The following is a 17914-nucleotide window of genomic DNA, read 5'->3' as shown; positions in this document are numbered from 1 at the left end:
CAGTGAGGTTTATGTTTCCTGGTGTCAACCTGTATTATTTCAGTGGACATTGTAATGAGGATGCATCTTGCTGCCTTTCCAATGAAGCAAGTTTTAATCAGTAATAGGTGAAAAACCATTCCTACAAAGGTGTTAATCAGAGACTTGGCTTTGTGGACACTTTTCAGAGAGCAAATGTGTTAGCATAAAAATAAAACCATAAAATGGAGAGCTGATTAATCACTCAATTGGATTTCTCTGCCTGCATAAAATTTTTTCTCTGCAACCCCATGCTAAATTGTGCTTCCTGTTTTTTATAAAATGACTTAATCAAATCTGACTGCATCAGAGAAGGCCAGGTACCCTACACTATAATAGGTGGTTTGAAATTTTGACTTGTCTACTTAAAGATCACCAAAACTTGATCACACGGTCAATAACATCCCTGGGTGGGATAGAACCACCAACCTTTAGGTTAACAGCCGAATGCGCTTACCGATTGCGCCACAGAGACAGCTTGCAAAAGCATGTACTGACAAAGGCTAAAAAGCATTCATCTAGAAAGTTTCCTAGAAAAAGGTTAAAAAGGCAATAATCTGGAGAGTTTTGCAAGATTTTTCTTCCATTGACCAACGAAGAAACACATTGGTACTTTCACATGATGAGTGAGTACTTCAGGATCTCTGACACTAACATGAGCAGCAGAGTGGCGCAGCGGAAGCCTTCTGGGCCCATAACCCAGAGGTCGATGGATCGAAACCATCCTCTGCTATGTGCACTTATTTTTTTGTTAATTAAATTCTTCCAAAACTGGGATTGATATTTTGACTCTTTTATTTTTACTTAAAGTACAATAACTTTTAACATTTTAATTTGTTTTAATAGTATATTGACAGCATTGTTTTCTTTCAGAAATCCACTTAATTTTCTTTACCCTATTACTGAAATGGTAATTGACAAAAACAAGCTACATTGTCACCAGAAGAGCAATGCAAAATGTACAATTGATATTTCAAAATCATCTTTCCAGCTTGAATTTCAATGATGCATTGGGGCAACGATTTTGTGAGAAACATCTTCACCCTTCAAGAAAGATTTTCTTAACTTCTTACCTGTGTGCTGATTAGATATCACCTGGTTTTCACATTAAACAGATTCCCACTTGAGAAAGCAGCAAGGATGCAGTGAGGTTTATGTTTCCTGGTGTCAACCTGTATTATTTCAGTGGACATTGTAATGAGGCTGCATCTTGCTGCCTTTCCAATGAAGCAAGTTTTAATCAGTAATAGGTGAAAAACCATTCCTACAAAGGTGTTAATCAGAGACTTGGCTTTGTGGACACTTTTCAGAGAGCAAATGTGTTAGCATAAAAATAAAGCCATACAATGGAGAGCTGATTAATCACTCAATTGGATTTCTCTGCCTGCATAATTTTTTTTCTCTGCAACCCCATGCTAAATTGTGCTTCCTGTTTTTTATAAAATGACTTAATCAAATCTGACTCTGATTGCATCAGAGAAGGCCAGATACCCTACACTATAAGAGGTGGTTTGAAATTTTGACTTGTCTACTTAAAGATCACCAAAATTTGATCACAAGGTCAATTACGTCCCTGGGTGGGATAGAACCACCAACCTTTAGGTTAACAGCCGAATGCGCTTACCGATTGCGCCACAGAGACAGCTTGCAAAAGCATGTACTGTCAAAGGCTAAAAAGCATTCATCTAGAAAGTTTCCTATAAAAAGGTTAAAAAGGCAATAATCTGGAGAGTTTTGCAAGATTTTTCTTCCATTGACCAACGAAGAAACACATTGGTACTTTCACATGATGAGTGAGTACTTCAGGATCTCTGACACTAACTTGAGCAGCAGAGTGGCGCAGCGGAAGCGTGCTGGGCCCATAACCCAGAGGTCGATGGATCGAAACCATCCTCTGCTATGTGCACTTATTTTTTTGTTAATTAAATTCTTCCAAAACTGGGATTGATATTTTGACTCTTTTTTTTTTACTTAAAGTACAATAACTTTTAACATTTTAATTTGTTTTAATAGTATATTGACAGCATTGTTTTCTTTCAGAAATCCACTTAATTTTCTTTACCCTATTACTGAAATGGTAATTGACAAAAACAAGCTACATTGTCACCAGAAGAGCAATGCAAAATGTACAATTGATATTTCAAAATCATCTTTCCAGCTTGAATTTCAATGATGCATTGGGGCAACGATTTTGTGAGAAACATCTTCACCCTTAAAGAAAGATTTTCTTAACTTCTTACCTGTGTGCTGATTAGATATCACCTGGTTTTCACATTAAACAGATTCCCACTTGAGAAAGCAGGAAGGATGCAGTGAGGTTTATGTTTCCTGGTGTCAACCTGTATTATTTCAGTGGACATTGTAATGAGGATGCATCTTGCTGCCTTTCCAATGAAGCAAGTTTTAATCAGTAATAGGTGAAAAACCATTCCTACAAAGGTGTTAATCAGAGACTTGGCTTTGTGGACACTTTTCAGAGAGCAAATGTGTTAGCATAAAAATAAAGCCATAAAATGGAGAGCAGATTAATCACTCAATTGGATTTCTCTGCCTGCATAATTTTTTTTCTCTGCAACCCCATGCTAAATTGTGCTTCCTGTTTTTTATAAAATGACTTAATCAAATCTGACTCTGATTGCATTAGAGAAGGCTAGGTACCCTACACTATAATAGGTGGTTTGAAATTTTGACTTGTCTACTTAAAGATCACCAAAACTTGATCACACGGTCAATAACATCCCTGGGTGGGATAGAACCACCAACCTTTAGGTTAACAGCCGAATGGGCTTACCGATTGCGCCACAGAGACAGCTTGCAAAAGCATGTACTGACAAAGGCTAAAAAGCATTCATCTAGAAAGTTTCCTAGAAAAAGGTTAAAAAGGCAATAATCTGGAGAGTTTTGCAAGATTTTTCTTCCATTGACCAACGAAGAAACACATTGGTACTTTCACATGATGAGTGAGTACTTCAGGATCTCTGACACTAACATGAGCAGCAGAGTGGCGCAGCGGAAGCGTGCTGGGCCCATAACCCAGAGGTCGATGGATCGAAACCATCCTCTGCTATGTGCACTTATTTTTTTGTTAATAAATTCTTCCAAAACTGGGATTGATATTTTGACTCTTTTATTTTTACTTAAAGTACAATAACTTTTAACATTTTAATTTGTTTTAATAGTATATTGACAGCATTGTTTTCTTTCAGAAATCCACTTAATTTTCTTTACCCTATTACTGAAATGGTAATTGACAAAAACAAGCTACATTGTCACCAGAAGAGCAATGCAAAATGTACAATTGATATTTCAAAATCATCTTTCCAGCTTGAATTTCAATGATGCATTGGGGCAACGATTTTGTGAGAAACATCTTCACCCTTAAAGAAAGATTTTCTTAACTTCTTACCTGTGTGCTGATTAGATATCACCTGGTTTTCACATTAAACAGATTCCCACTTGAGAAAGCAGCAAGGATGCAGTGAGGTTTATGTTTCCTGGTGTCAACCTGTATTATTTCAGTGGACATTGTAATGAGGATGCATCTTGCTGCCTTTCCAATGAAGCAAGTTTTAATCAGTAATAGGTGAAAAACCATTCCTACAAAGGTGTTAATCAGAGACTTGGCTTTGTGGACACTTTTCAGAGAGCAAATGTGTTAGCATAAAAATAAAGCCATAAAATGGAGAGCTGATTAATCACTCAATTGGATTTCTCTGCCTGCATAATTTTTTTTCTCTGCAACCCCATGCTAAATTGTGCTTCCTGTTTTTTATAAAATGACTTAATCAAATCTGACTCTGATTGCATCAGAGAAGGCCAGATACCCTACACTATAAGAGGTGGTTTGAAATTTTGACTTGTCTACTTAAAGATCACCAAAATTTGATCACACGGTCAATTACGTCCCTGGGTGGGATAGAACCACCAACCTTTAGGTTAACAGCCGAATGCACTTACCGATTGCGCCACAGAGACAGCTTGCAAAAGCGTGTACTGACAAAGGCTAAAAAGCATTCATCTAGAAAGTTTCCTAGAAAAAGGTTAAAAAGGCAATAATCTGGAGAGTTTTGCAAGATTTTTCTTCCATTGACCAACGAAGAAACACATTGGTACTTTCACATGATGAGTGAGTACTTCAGGATCTCTGACACTAACATGAGCAGCAGAGTGGCGCAGCGGAAGCGTGCTGGGCCCATAACCCAGAGGTCGATGGATCGAAACCATCCTCTGCTATGTGCACTTATTTTTTTGTTAATTAAATTCTTCCAAAACTGGGATTGATATTTTGACTCTTTTATTTTTACTTAAAGTACAATAACTTTTAACATTTTAATTTGTTTTAATAGTATATTGACAGCATTGTTTTCTTTCAGTAATCCACTTAATTTTCTTTACCCTATTACTGAAATGGTAATTGACAAAAACAAGCTACATTGTCACCAGAAGAGCAATGCAAAATGTACAATTGATATTTCAAAATCATCTTTCCAGCTTGAATTTCAATGATGCATTGGGGCAACGATTTTGTGAGAAACATCTTCACACTTAAAGAAAGATTTTCTTAACTTCTTACCTGTGTGCTGATTAGATATCACCTGGTTTTCACATTAAACAGATTCCCACTTGAGAAAGCAGCAAGGATGCAGTGAGGTTTATGTTTCCTGGTGTCAACCTGTATTATTTCAGTGGACATTGTAATGAGGATGCATCTTGTTGCCTTTCCAATGAAGCAAGTTTTAATCAGTAATAGGTGAAAAACCATTCCTACAAAGGTGTTAATCAGAGACTTGGCTTTGTGGACACTTTTCAGAGAGCAAATGTGTTAGCATAAAAATAAAGCCATAAAATGGAGAGCTGATTAATCACTCAATTGGATTTCTCTGCCTGCATAATTTTTTTTCTCTGCAACCCCATGCTAAATTGTGCTTCCTGTTTTTTATAAAATGACTTAATCAAATCTGACTCTGATTGCATCAGAGAAGGCCAGATACCCTACACTATAAGAGGTGGTTTGACATTTTGACTTGTCTACTTAAAGATCACCAAAATTTGATCACACGGTCAGTTACGTCCCTGGGTGGGATTGAACCACCAACCTTTCGGTTAACAGCCGAATGCGCTAACCGATTGCGCCACAGAGACAGCTTGCAAAAGCATGTACTGACAAAGGCTAAAAAGCATTCATCTAGAAAGTTTCCTTGAAAAATGTTAAAAAGGCAATAATCTGGAGAGTTTTGAAAGATTTTTCTTCCATTGACCAACGAAGAAACACATTGGTACTTTCACATGATGAGTGAGTACTTCAGGATCTCTGACACTAACATGAGCAGCAGAGTGGCGCAGCGGAAGCGTGCTGGGCCCATAACCCAGAGGTTGATGGATCGAAACCATCCTCTGCTATGTGCACTTATTTTTTTGTTAATAAATTCTTCCAAAACTGGGATTGATATTTTGACTCTTTTATTTTTACTTAAAGTACAATAACTTTTAACATTTTAATTTGTTTTAATAGTATATTGACAGCATTGTTTTCTTTCAGAAATCCACTTAATTTTCTTTACCCTATTACTGAAATGGTAATTGACAAAAACAAGCTACATTGTCACCAGAAGAGCAATGCAAAATGTACAATTGATATTTCAAAATCATCTTTCCAGCTTGAATTTCAATGATGCATTGGGGCAACGATTTTGTGAGAAACATCTTCACCCTTAAAGAAAGATTTTCTTAACTTCTTACCTATGTGCTGATTAGATATCACCTGGTTTTCACATTAAACAGATTCCCACTTGAGAAAGCAGCAAGGATGCAGTGAGGTTTATGTTTCCTGGTGTCAACCTGTATTATTTCAGTGGACATTGTAATGAGGATGCATCTTGCTGCCTTTCCAATGAAGCAAGTTTTAATCAGTAATAGGTGAAAAACCATTCCTACAAAGGTGTTAATCAGAGACTTGGCTTTGTGGACACTTTTCAGAGAGCAAATGTGTTAGCATAAAAATAAAGCCATAAAATGGAGAGCTGATTAATCACTCAATTGGATTTCTCTGCCTGCATAATTTTTTTTCTCTGCAACCCCATGCTAAATTGTGCTTCCTGTTTTTTATAAAATGACTTAATCAAATCTGACTCTGATTGCATCAGAGAAGGCCAGATACCCTACACTATAAGAGGTGGTTTGAAATTTTGACTTGTCTACTTAAAGATCACCAAAATTTGATCACACGGTCAATTACGTCCCTGGGTGGGATAGAACCACCAACCTTTAGGTTAACAGCCGAATGCACTTACCGATTGCGCCACAGAGACAGCTTGCAAAAGCATGTACTGACAAAGGCTAAAAAGCATTCATCTAGAAAGTTTCCTAGAAAAAGGTTAAAAAGGCAATAATCTGGAGAGTTTTGCAAGATTTTTCTTCCATTGACCAACGAAGAAACACATTGGTACTTTCACATGATGAGTGAGTACTTCAGGATCTCTGACACTAACATGAGCAGCAGAGTGGCGCAGCGGAAGCGTGCTGGGCCCATAACCCAGAGGTCGATGGATCGAAACCATCCTCTGCTATGTGCACTTATTTTTTTGTTAATTAAATTCTTCCAAAACTGGGATTGATATTTTGACTCTTTTATTTTTACTTAAAGTACAATAACTTTTAACATTTTAATTTGTTTTAATAGTATATTGACAGCATTGTTTTCTTTCAGTAATCCACTTAATTTTCTTTACCCTATTACTGAAATGGTAATTGACAAAAACAAGCTACATTGTCACCAGAAGAGCAATGCAAAATGTACAATTGATATTTCAAAATCATCTTTCCAGCTTGAATTTCAATGATGCATTGGGGCAACGATTTTGTGAGAAACATCTTCACACTTAAAGAAAGATTTTCTTAACTTCTTACCTGTGTGCTGATTAGATATCACCTGGTTTTCACATTAAACAGATTCCCACTTGAGAAAGCAGCAAGGATGCAGTGAGGTTTATGTTTCCTGGTGTCAACCTGTATTATTTCAGTGGACATTGTAATGAGGATGCATCTTGCTGCCTTTCCAATGAAGCAAGTTTTAATCAGTAATAGGTGAAAAACCATTCCTACAAAGGTGTTAATCAGAGACTTGGCTTTGTGGACACTTTTCAGAGAGCAAATGTGTTAGCATAAAAATAAAGCCATAAAATGGAGAGCTGATTAATCACTCAATTGGATTTCTCTGCCTGCATAATTTTTTTTCTCTGCAACCCCATGCTAAATTGTGCTTCCTGTTTTTTATAAAATGACTTAATCAAATCTGACTCTGATTGCATCAGAGAAGGCCAGATACCCTACACTATAAGAGGTGGTTTGAAATTTTGACTTGTCTACTTAAAGATCACCAAAATTTGATCACACGGTCAGTTGCGTCCCTGGGTGGGATTGAACCACCAACCTTTCGGTTAACAGCCGAATGCGCTAACCGATTGCGCCACAGAGACAGCTTGCAAAAGCATGTACTGACAAAGGCTAAAAAGCATTCATCTAGAAAGTTTCCTTGAAAAATGTTAAAAAGGCAATAATCTGGAGAGTTTTGCAAGATTTTTCTTCCATTGACCAACGAAGAAACACATTGGTACTTTCACATGATGAGTGAGTACTTCAGGATCTCCTACACTTACATGAGCAGCAGAGTGGCGCAGCGGAAGCGTGCTGGGCCCATAACCCAGAGGTCGATGGATCGAAACCATCCTCTGCTATGTGCACTTATTTTTTTGTTAATTAAATTCTTCCAAAACTGGGATTGATATTTTGACTCTTTTATTTTTACTTAAAGTACAATAACTTTTAACATTTTAATTTGTTTTAATAGTATATTGACAGCATTGTTTTCTTGCAGAAATCCACTTAATTTTCTTTACCCTATTACTGAAATGGTAATTGACAAAAACAAGCTACATTGTCACCAGAAGAGCAATGCAAAATGTACAATTGATATTTCAAAATCATCTTTCCAGCTTGAATTTCAATGATGCATTGGGGCAATGATTTTGTGAGAAACATCTTCACCCTTAAATAAAGATTTTCTTAACTTCTTACCTGTGTGCTGATTAGATATCACCTGGTTTTCACATTAAACAGATTCCCACTTGAGAAAGCAGCAAGGATGCAGTGAGGTTTATGTTTCCTGGTGTCAACCTGTATTATTTCAGTGGACATTGTAATGAGGATGCATCTTGCTGCCTTTCCAATGAAGCAAGTTTTAATCAGTAATAGGTGAAAAACCATTCCTACAAAGGTGTTAATCAGAGACTTGGCTTTGTGGACACTTTTCAGAGAGCAAATGTGTTAGCATAAAAATAAAGCCATAAAATGGAGAGCTGATTAATCACTCAATTGGATTTCTCTGCCTGCATAATTTTTTTTCTCTGCAACCCCATGCTAAATTGTGCTTCCTGTTTTTTATAAAATGACTTAATCAAATCTGACTCTGATTGCATCAGAGAAGGCCAGGTACCCTACACTATAAGAGGTGGTTTGAAATTTTGACTTGTCTACTTAAAGATCACCAAAATTTGATCACACGGTCAATAACATCCCTGGGTGGGATTGAACCACCAACCTTTAGGTTAACAGCCGAATGCGCTTACCGATTGCGTCACAGAGACAGCTTGCAAAAGCATGTACTGACAAAGGCTAAAAAGCATTCATCTAGAAAGTTTCCTAGAAAAAGGTTAAAAAGGCAATAATCTGGAGAGTTTTGCAAGATTTTTCTTCCATTGACCAACGAAGAAACACATTGGTACTTTCACATGATGAAGGAGTACTTCAGGATCTCTTACACTTACATGAGCAGCAGAGTGGCGCAGCAGAAGCGTGCTGGGCCCATAACCCAGAGGTCGATGGATCGAAACCATCCTCTGCTATGTGCACTTATTTTTTTGTTAATTAAATTCTTCCAAAACTGGGATTGATATTTTGACTCTTTTATTTTTACTTAAAGTACAATAACTTTTAACATTTTAATTTGTTTTAATAGTATATTGACAGCATTGTTTTCTTTCAGAAATCCACTTAATTTTCTTTACCCTGTTACTGAAATGGTAATTGACAAAAACAAGCTACATTGTCACCAGAAGAGCAATGCAAAATGTACAATTGATATTTCAAAATCATCTTTCCAGCTTGAATTTCAATGATGCATTGGGGCAACGATTTTGTGAGAAACATCTTCACCCTTAAATAAAGATTTTCTTAACTTCTTACCTGTGTGCTGATTAGATATCACCTGGTTTTCACATTAAACAGATTCCCACTTGAGAAAGCAGCAAGGATGCAGTGAGGTTTATGTTTCCTGGTGTCAACCTGTATTATTTCAGTGGACATTGTAATGAGGATGCATCTTGCTGCCTTTCCAATGAAGCAAGTTTTAATCAGTAATAGGTGAAAAACCATTCCTACAAAGGTGTTAATCAGAGACTTGGCTTTGTGGACACTTTTCAGAGAGCAAATGTGTTAGCATAAAAATAAAGCCATAAAATGGAGAGCTGATTAATCACTCAATTGGATTTCTCTGCCTGCATAATTTTTTTTCTCTGCAACCCCATGCTAAATTGTGCTTCCTGTTTTTTATAAAATGACTTAATCAAATCTGACTCTGATTGCATCAGAGAAGGCCAGATACCCTACACTATAAGAGGTGGTTTGAAATTTTGACTTGTCTACTTAAAGATCACCAAAATTTGATCACACGGTCAATTACGTCCCTGGGTGGGATTAAACCACCAACCTTTCGGTTAACAGCCGAACACGCTAACAGATTGCACCATAGAGACAGCTTGCAAAAGCTTGTACTGACAAAGGCTAAAAAGCATTCATCTAGAAAGTTTCCTAGAAAAAGGTTAAAAAGGCAATAATCTGGAGAGTTTTGCAAGATTTTTCTTCCATTGACCAATGAAGAAACACATTGGTACTTTCACATGATGAAGGAGTACTTCAGGATCTCTTACACTTACATGAGCAGCAGAGTGGCGCAGCGGAAGTGTGCTGGGCCCATAACCCAGAGGTCGATGGATCGAAACCATCCCTTGCTATGTGCACTTATTTTTTTGTTAATTAAATTCTTCCAAAACTGGGATTGATATTTTGACTCTTTTATTTTTACCTAAAGTACAATAACTTTTAACATTTTAATTTGTTTTAATAGTATATTGACAGCATTGTTTTCTTTCAGAAATCCACTTAATTTTCTTTACCCTATTACTGAAATGGTAATTGACAAAAACAAGCTACATTGTCACCAGAAGAGCAATGCAAAATGTACAATTGATATTTCAAAATCATCTTTCCAGCTTGAATTTCAATGATGCATTGGGGCAACGATTTTGTGAGAAACATCTTCACCCTTAAAGAAAGATTTTCTTAACTTCTTACCTGTGTGCTGATTAGATATCACCTGGTTTTCACATTAAACAGATTCCCACTTGAGAAAGCAGCAAGGATGCAGTGAGGTTTATGTTTCCTGGTGTCAACCTGTATTATTTCAGTGGACATTATAATGAGGATGCATCTTGCTGCCTTTCCAATGAAGCAAGTTTTAATCAGTAATAGGTGAAAAACCATTCCTACAAAGGTGTTAATCAGAGACTTGGCTTTGTGGACACTTTTCAGAGAGCAAATGTGTTAGCATAAAAATAAAGCCATAAAATGGAGAGCTGATTAATCACTCAATTGGATTTCTCTGCCTGCATAATTTTTTTTCTCTGCAACCCCATGCTAAATTGTGCTTCCTGTTTTTTATAAAATGACTTAATCAAATCTGACTCTGATTGCATCAGGGAAGGCCAGGTACCCTACACTATAATAGGTGGTTTGAAATTTTGACTTGTCTACTTAAAGATCACCAAAACTTGATCACACGGTCAATAACATCCCTGGGTGGGATAGAACCACCAACCTTTAGGTTAACAGCCGAATGCGCTTACCGATTGCGCCACAGAGACAGCTTGCAAAAGCTTGTACTGACAAAGGCTAAAAAGCATTCATCTAGAAAGTTTCCTAGAAAAAGGTTAAAAAGGCAATAATCTGGAGAGTTTTGCAAGATTTTTCTTCCATTGACCAATGAAGAAACACATTGGTACTTTCACATGATGAAGGAGTACTTCAGGATCTCTTACATTTACATGAGCAGCAGAGTGGCGCAGCGGAAGTGTGCTGGGCCCATAACCCAGAGGTCGATGGATCGATACCATCCTCTGCTATGTGCACTTATTTTTTTGTTAATTAAATTCTTCCAAAACTGGGATTGATATTTTGACTCTTTTATTTTTACCTAAAGTACAATAACTTTTAACATTTTAATTTGTTTTAATAGTATATTGACAGCATTGTTTTCTTTCAGAAATCCACTTAATTTTCTTTAACCTATTACTGAAATGGTAATTGACAAAAACAAGCTACATTGTCACCAGAAGAGCAATGCAAAATGTACAATTGATATTTCAAAATCATCTTTCCAGCTTGAATTTCAATGATGCATTGGGGCAACGATTTTGTGAGAAACATCTTCACCCTTAAAGAAAGATTTTCTTAACTTCTTACCTGTGTGCTGATTAGATATCACCTGGTTTTCACATTAAACAGATTCCCACTTGAGAAAGCAGCAAGGATGCAGTGAGGTTTATGTTTCCTGGTGTCAACCTGTATTATTTCAGTGGACATTGTAATGAGGATGCATCTTGCTGCCTTTCCAATGAAGCAAGTTTTAATCAGTAATAGGTGAAAAACCATTCCTACAAAGGTGTTAATCAGAGACTTGGCTTTGTGGACACTTTTCAGAGAGCAAATGTGTTAGCATAAAAATAAAGCCATAAAATGGAGAGCTGATTAATAACTCAATTGGATTTCTCTGCCTGCATAATTTTTTTTCTCTGCAACCCCATGCTAAATTGTGCTTCCTGTTTTTTATAAAATGACTTAATCAAATCTGACTCTGATTGCATCAGAGAAGGCCAGGTACCCTACACTATAAGAGGTGGTTTGAAATTTTGACTTGTCTACTTAAAGATCACCAAAACTTGATCACACGGTCAATAACATCCCTGGGTGGGATAGAACCACCAACCTTTAGGTTAACAGCCGAATGCGCTTACCGATTGCGCCACAGAGACAGCTTGCAAAAGCATGTACTGACAAAGGCTAAAAAGCATTCATCTAGAAAGTTTCCTAGAAAAAGGTTAAAAAGGCAATAATCTGGAGAGTTTTGCAAGATTTTTCTTCCATTGACCAACGAAGAAACACATTGGTACTTTCACATGATGAGTGAGTACTTCAGGATCTCTGACACTAACATGAGCAGCAGAGTGGCGCAGTGGAAGCGTGCTGGGCCCATAACCCAGAGGTCGATGGATCGAAACCATCCTCTGCTATGTGCACTTATTTTTTTGTTAATTAAATTCTTCCAAAACTGGGATTGATATTTTGACTTTTATTTTTACTTAAAGTACAATTACTTTTAACATTTTCATTTGTTTTAATAGTATATTGACAGCATTGTTTTCTTTCAGAAATCCACTTAATTTTCTTTACCCTATTACTGAAATGGTAATTGACAAAAACAAGCTACATTGTCACCAGAAGAGCAATGCAAAATGTACAATTGATATTTCAAAATCATCTTTCCAGCTTGAATTTCAATGATGCATTAGGGCAACAATTTTGTGAGAAACATCTTCACCCTTAAATAAAGATTTTCTTAACTTCTTACCTGTGTGCTGATTAGATATCACCTGGTTTTCACATTAAACAGATTCCCACTTGAGAAAGCAGCAAGGATGCAGTGAGGTTTATGTTTCCTGGTGTCAACCTGTATTATTTCAGTGGACATTGTAATGAGGATGCATCTTGCTGCCTTTCCAATGAAGCAAGTTTTAATCAGTAATAGGTGAAAAACCATTCCTACAAAGGTGTTAATCAGAGACTTGGCTTTGTGGACACTTTTCAGAGAGCAAATGTGTTAGCATAAAAATAAAGCCATAAAATGGAGAGCTGATTAATCACTCAATTGGATTTCTCTGCCTGCATAATTTTTTTTCTCTGCAACCCCATGCTAAATTGTGCTTCCTGTTTTTTATAATATGACTTAATCAAATCTGACTCTGATTGCATCAGAGAAGGCCAGATACCCTACACTATAAGAGGTGGTTTGAAATTTTGACTTGTCTACTTAAAGATCACCAAAATTTGATCACACGGTCAATTACGTCCCTGGGTGGGATTAAACCACCAACTTTTCGGTTAACAGCCAAACGCGCTAACAGATTGCCCCACAGAGACAGCTTGCAAAAGCTTGTACTGACAAAGGCTAAAAAGCATTCATCTAGAAAGTTTCCTAGAAAAAGGTTAAAAAGGCAATAATCTGGAGAGTTTTGCAAGATTTTTCTTCCATTGATCAATGAAGAAACACATTGGTACTTTCACATGATGAAGGAGTACTTCAGGATCTCTTACACTTACATGAGCAGCAGAGTGGCGCAGCGGAAGTGTGCTGGGCCCATAACCCAGAGGTCGATGGATCGAAACCATCCTCTCCTATGTGCACTTATTTTTTTGTTAATTAAATTCTTCCAAAACTGGGATTGATATTTTGACTCTTTTATTTTTACTTAAAGTACAATAACTTTTAACATTTTAATTTGTTTTAATAGTATATTGACAGCATTGTTTTCTTTCAGAAATCCACTTAATTTTCTTTACCCTATTACTGAAATGGTAATTGACAAAAACAAGCTACATTGTCACCAGAAGAGCAATGCAAAATGTACAATTGATATTTCAAAATCATCTTTCCAGCTTGAATTTCAATGATGCATTGGGGCAACGATTTTGTGAGAAACATCTTCACCCTTAAATAAAGATTTTCTTAACTTCTTACCTGTGTGCTGATTAGATATCACCTGGTTTTCACATTAAACAGATTCCCACTTGAGAAAGCAGCAAGGATGCAGTGAGGTTTATGTTTCCTGGTGTCAACCTGTATTATTTCAGTGGACATTGTAATGAGGATGCATCTTGCTGCCTTTCCAATGAAGCAAGTTTTAATCAGTAATAGGTGAAAAACCATTCCTACAAAGGTGTTAATCAGAGACTTGGCTTTGTGGACACTTTTCAGAGAGCAAATGTGTTAGCATAAAAATAAAGCCATAAAATGGAGAGCTGATTAATAACTCAATTGGATTTCTCTGCCTGCATAATTTGTTTTCTCTGCAACCCCATGCTAAATTGTGCTTCCTGTTTTTTATAAAATGACTTAATCAAATCTGACTCTGATTGCATCAGAGAAGGCCAGGTACCCTACACTATAAGAGGTGGTTTGAAATTTTGACTTGTCTACTTAAAGATCACCAAAACTTGATCACACGGTCAATGACATCCCTGGGTGGGATAGAACCACCAACCTTTAGGTTAACAGCCGAATGCGCTTACCGATTGCGCCACAGAGACAGTTCGCAAAAGCATGTACTGACAAAGGCTAAAAAGCATTCATCTAGAAAGTTTCCTAGAAAAAGGTTAAAAAGGCAATAATCTGGAGAGTTTTGCAAGATTTTTCTTCCATTGACCAACGAAGAAACACATTGGTACTTTCACATGATGAGTGAGTACTTCAGGATCTCTGACACTAACTTGAGCAGCAGAGTGGCGCAGCGGAAGCGTGCTGGGCCCAAAACCCAGAGGTCGATGGATCGAAACCATCCTCTGCTATGTGCACTTATTTTTTTGTTAATTAAATTCTTCCAAAACTGGGATTGATATTTTGACTCTTTTTTTTTTACTTAAAGTAGAATAACTTTTAACATTTTAATTTGTTTTAATAGTATATTGACAGCATTGTTTTCTTTCAGAAATCCACTTAATTTTCTTTACCCTATTACTGAAATGGTAATTGACAAAAACAAGCTACATTGTCACCAGAAGAGCAATGCAAAATGTACAATTGATATTTCAAAATCATCTTTCCAGCTTGAATTTCAATGATGCATTGGGGCAACGATTTTGTGAGAAACATCTTCACCCTTAAAGAAAGATTTTCTTAACTTCTTACCTGTGTGCTGATTAGATATCACCTGGTTTTCACATTAAACAGATTCCCACTTGAGAAAGCAGGAAGGATGCAGTGAGGTTTATGTTTCCTGGTGTCAACCTGTATTATTTCAGTGGACATTGTAATGAGGATGCATCTTGCTGCCTTTCCAATGAAGCAAGTTTTAATCAGTAATAGGTGAAAAACCATTCCTACAAAGGTGTTAATCAGAGACTTGGCTTTGTGGACACTTTTCAGAGAGCAAATGTGTTAGCATAAAAATAAAGCCATAAAATGGAGAGCTGATTAATCACTCAATTGGATTTCTCTGCCTGCATAATTTTTTTTCTCTGCAACCCCATGCTAAATTGTGCTTCCTGTTTTTTATAAAATGACTTAATCAAATCTGACTCCGATTGCATCAGAGAAGGCCAGATACCCTACACTATAAGAGGTGGTTTGAAATTTTGACTTGTCTACTTAAAGATCACCAAAATTTGATCACACGGTCAATTACGTCCCTGGGTGGGATTAAACCACCAACCTTTCGGTTAACAGCCGAACGCACTAACAGATTGCACCACAGAGACAGCTTGCAAAAGCTTGTACTGACAAAGGCTAAAAAGCATTCATCTAGAAAGTTTCCTAGAAAAAGGTTAAAAAGGCAATAATCTGGAGAGTTTTGCAAGATTTTTCTTCCATTGACCAATGAAGAAACACATTGGTACTTTCACATGATGAAGGAGTACTTCAGGATCTCTCACACTTACATGAGCAGCAGAGTGGCGCAGCGGAAGTGTGCTGGGCCCATAACCCAGAGGTTGATGGATCGAAACCATCCTCTCCTATGTGCACTTATTTTTTTGTTAATTAAATTCTTCCAAAACTGGGATTGATATTTTGACTCTTTTATTTTTACCTAAAGTACAATAACTTTTAACATTTTAATTTGTTTTAATAGTATATTGACAGCATTGTTTTCTTTCAGAAATCCACTTAATTTTCTTTACCCGATTACTGAAATGGTAATTGACAAAAACAAGCTACATTGTCACCATAAGAGCAATGCAAAATGTACAATTGATATTTCAAAATCATCTTTCCAGCTTGAATTTCAATGATGCATTGGGGCAACGATTTTGTGAGAAACATCTTCACCCTTAAAGAAAGATTTTCTTAACTTCTTACCTGTGTGCTGATTAGATATCACCTGGTTTTCACATTAAACAGATTCCCACTTGAGAAAGCAGCAAGGATGCAGTGGGGTTTATGTTTCCTGGTGTCAACCTGTATTATTTCAGTGGACATTGTAATGAGGATGCATCTTGCTGCCTTTCCAATGAAGCAAGTTTTAATCAGTAATAGGTGAAAAACCATTCCTACAAAGGTGTTAATCAGAGACTTGGCTTTGTGGACACTTTTCAGAGAGCAAATGTGTTAGCATAAAAATAAAGCCATAAAATGGAGAGCTGATTAATCACTCAATTGGATTTCTCTGCCTGCATAATTTTTTTTCTCTGCAACCCCATGCTAAATTGTGCTTCCTGTTTTTTATAAAATGACTTAATCAAATCTGACTCTGATTGCATCAGAGAAGGCCAGGTACCCTACACTATAAGAGGTGGTTTGAAATTTTGACTTGTCTACTTAAAGATCACCAAAACTTGATCACACGGTCAATAACATCCCTGGGTGGGATAGAACCACCAACCTTTAGGTTAACAGCCGAATGCGCTTACCGATTGCGCCACAGAGACAGCTTGCAAAAGCATGTACTGACAAAGGCTAAAAAGCATTCATCTAGAAAGTTTCCTAGAAAAAGGTTAAAAAGGCAATAATCTGGAGAGTTTTGCAAGATTTTTCTTCCATTGACCAACGAAGAAACACATTGGTACTTTCACATGATGAGTGAGTACTTCAGGATCTCTGACACTAACAAGAGCAGCAGAGTGGCGCAGCGGAAGCGTGCTGGGCCCATAACCCAGAGGTCGATGGATCGAAACCATCCTCTGCTATGTGCACTTGTTTTTTTGTTAATTAAATTCTTCCAAAACTGGGATTGATATTTTGACTCTTTTATTTTTACTTAAAGTACAATAACTTTTAACATTTTAATTTGTTTTAATAGTATATTGACAGCATTGTTTTCTTTCATTAATCCACTTAATTTTCTTTACCCTATTACTGAAATGGTAATTGACAAAAACAAGCTACATTGTCACCAGAAGAGCAATGCAAAATGTACAATTGATATTTCAAAATCATCTTTCCAGCTTGAATTTCAATGATGCATTGGGGCAACGATTTTGTGAGAAACATCTTCACACTTAAAGAAAGATTTTCTTAACTTCTTACCTGTGTGCTGATTAGATATCACCTGGTTTTCACATTAAACAGATTCCCACTTGAGAAAGCAGCAAGGATGCAGTGAGGTTTATGTTTCCTGGTGTCAACCTGTATTATTTCAGTGGACATTGTAATGAGGATGCATCTTGCTGCTTTTCCAATGAAGCAAGTTTTAATCAGTAATAGGTGAAAAACCATTCCTACAAAGGTGTTAATCAGAGACTTGGCTTTGTGGACACTTTTCAGAGAGCAAATGTGTTAGCATAAAAATAAAGCCTTAAAATGGAGAGCTGATTAATCACTCAATTGGATTTCTCTGCATGCATAATTTTTTTTCTCTGCAACCCCATGCTAAATTGTGCTTCCTGTTTTTTATAAAATGACTTAATCAAATCTGACTCTGATTGCATCAGAGAAGGCCAGGTACCCTAGACTATAAGAGGTGGTTTGAAATTTTGACTTGTCTACTTAAAGATCACCAAAATTTGATCACACGGT

At 36.8% G+C, this 17914-nt stretch overlaps 11 non-coding genes across 11 annotated transcripts; 9 read left to right on the top strand and 2 right to left on the bottom strand.

Moving 5' to 3' along the window:
• Positions 1-1846: 1846 nt before the first annotated feature.
• Positions 1847-1918, top strand: TRNAM-CAU (transfer RNA methionine (anticodon CAU)). The gene has a single exon. It is a non-coding gene; the product is annotated as a tRNA-Met (tRNA).
• Positions 1919-3013: 1095 nt separating this feature from the next.
• On the top strand, positions 3014-3085 carry TRNAM-CAU (transfer RNA methionine (anticodon CAU)). The gene has a single exon. It is a non-coding gene; the product is annotated as a tRNA-Met (tRNA).
• A 1094-nt stretch (positions 3086-4179) lies between these two features.
• TRNAM-CAU (transfer RNA methionine (anticodon CAU)) lies at positions 4180-4251 on the top strand. The gene has a single exon. It is a non-coding gene; the product is annotated as a tRNA-Met (tRNA).
• Positions 4252-5086: 835 nt separating this feature from the next.
• On the bottom strand, positions 5087-5160 carry TRNAN-GUU (transfer RNA asparagine (anticodon GUU)). The gene has a single exon. It is a non-coding gene; the product is annotated as a tRNA-Asn (tRNA).
• Positions 5161-5346: 186 nt separating this feature from the next.
• Positions 5347-5418, top strand: TRNAM-CAU (transfer RNA methionine (anticodon CAU)). Its single transcript has one exon. It is a non-coding gene; the product is annotated as a tRNA-Met (tRNA).
• Positions 5419-6512: 1094 nt separating this feature from the next.
• Positions 6513-6584, top strand: TRNAM-CAU (transfer RNA methionine (anticodon CAU)). The gene has a single exon. It is a non-coding gene; the product is annotated as a tRNA-Met (tRNA).
• Positions 6585-7419: 835 nt separating this feature from the next.
• On the bottom strand, positions 7420-7493 carry TRNAN-GUU (transfer RNA asparagine (anticodon GUU)). The gene has a single exon. It is a non-coding gene; the product is annotated as a tRNA-Asn (tRNA).
• A 186-nt stretch (positions 7494-7679) lies between these two features.
• TRNAM-CAU (transfer RNA methionine (anticodon CAU)) lies at positions 7680-7751 on the top strand. Its single transcript has one exon. It is a non-coding gene; the product is annotated as a tRNA-Met (tRNA).
• Positions 7752-12347: 4596 nt separating this feature from the next.
• TRNAM-CAU (transfer RNA methionine (anticodon CAU)) lies at positions 12348-12419 on the top strand. Its single transcript has one exon. It is a non-coding gene; the product is annotated as a tRNA-Met (tRNA).
• Positions 12420-14679: 2260 nt separating this feature from the next.
• TRNAL-CAA (transfer RNA leucine (anticodon CAA)) lies at positions 14680-14751 on the top strand. Its single transcript has one exon. It is a non-coding gene; the product is annotated as a tRNA-Leu (tRNA).
• Positions 14752-17013: 2262 nt separating this feature from the next.
• On the top strand, positions 17014-17085 carry TRNAM-CAU (transfer RNA methionine (anticodon CAU)). The gene has a single exon. It is a non-coding gene; the product is annotated as a tRNA-Met (tRNA).
• The last annotated feature ends 829 nt before the right edge of the window (positions 17086-17914 follow it).

This window comes from Pseudophryne corroboree, chromosome 4 (assembly GCF_028390025.1).
Source record: "Pseudophryne corroboree isolate aPseCor3 chromosome 4, aPseCor3.hap2, whole genome shotgun sequence".
Lineage (NCBI taxonomy): Eukaryota > Metazoa > Chordata > Amphibia > Anura > Myobatrachidae > Pseudophryne > Pseudophryne corroboree.
This window is presented reverse-complemented; position numbering and strand designations above follow the sequence as displayed.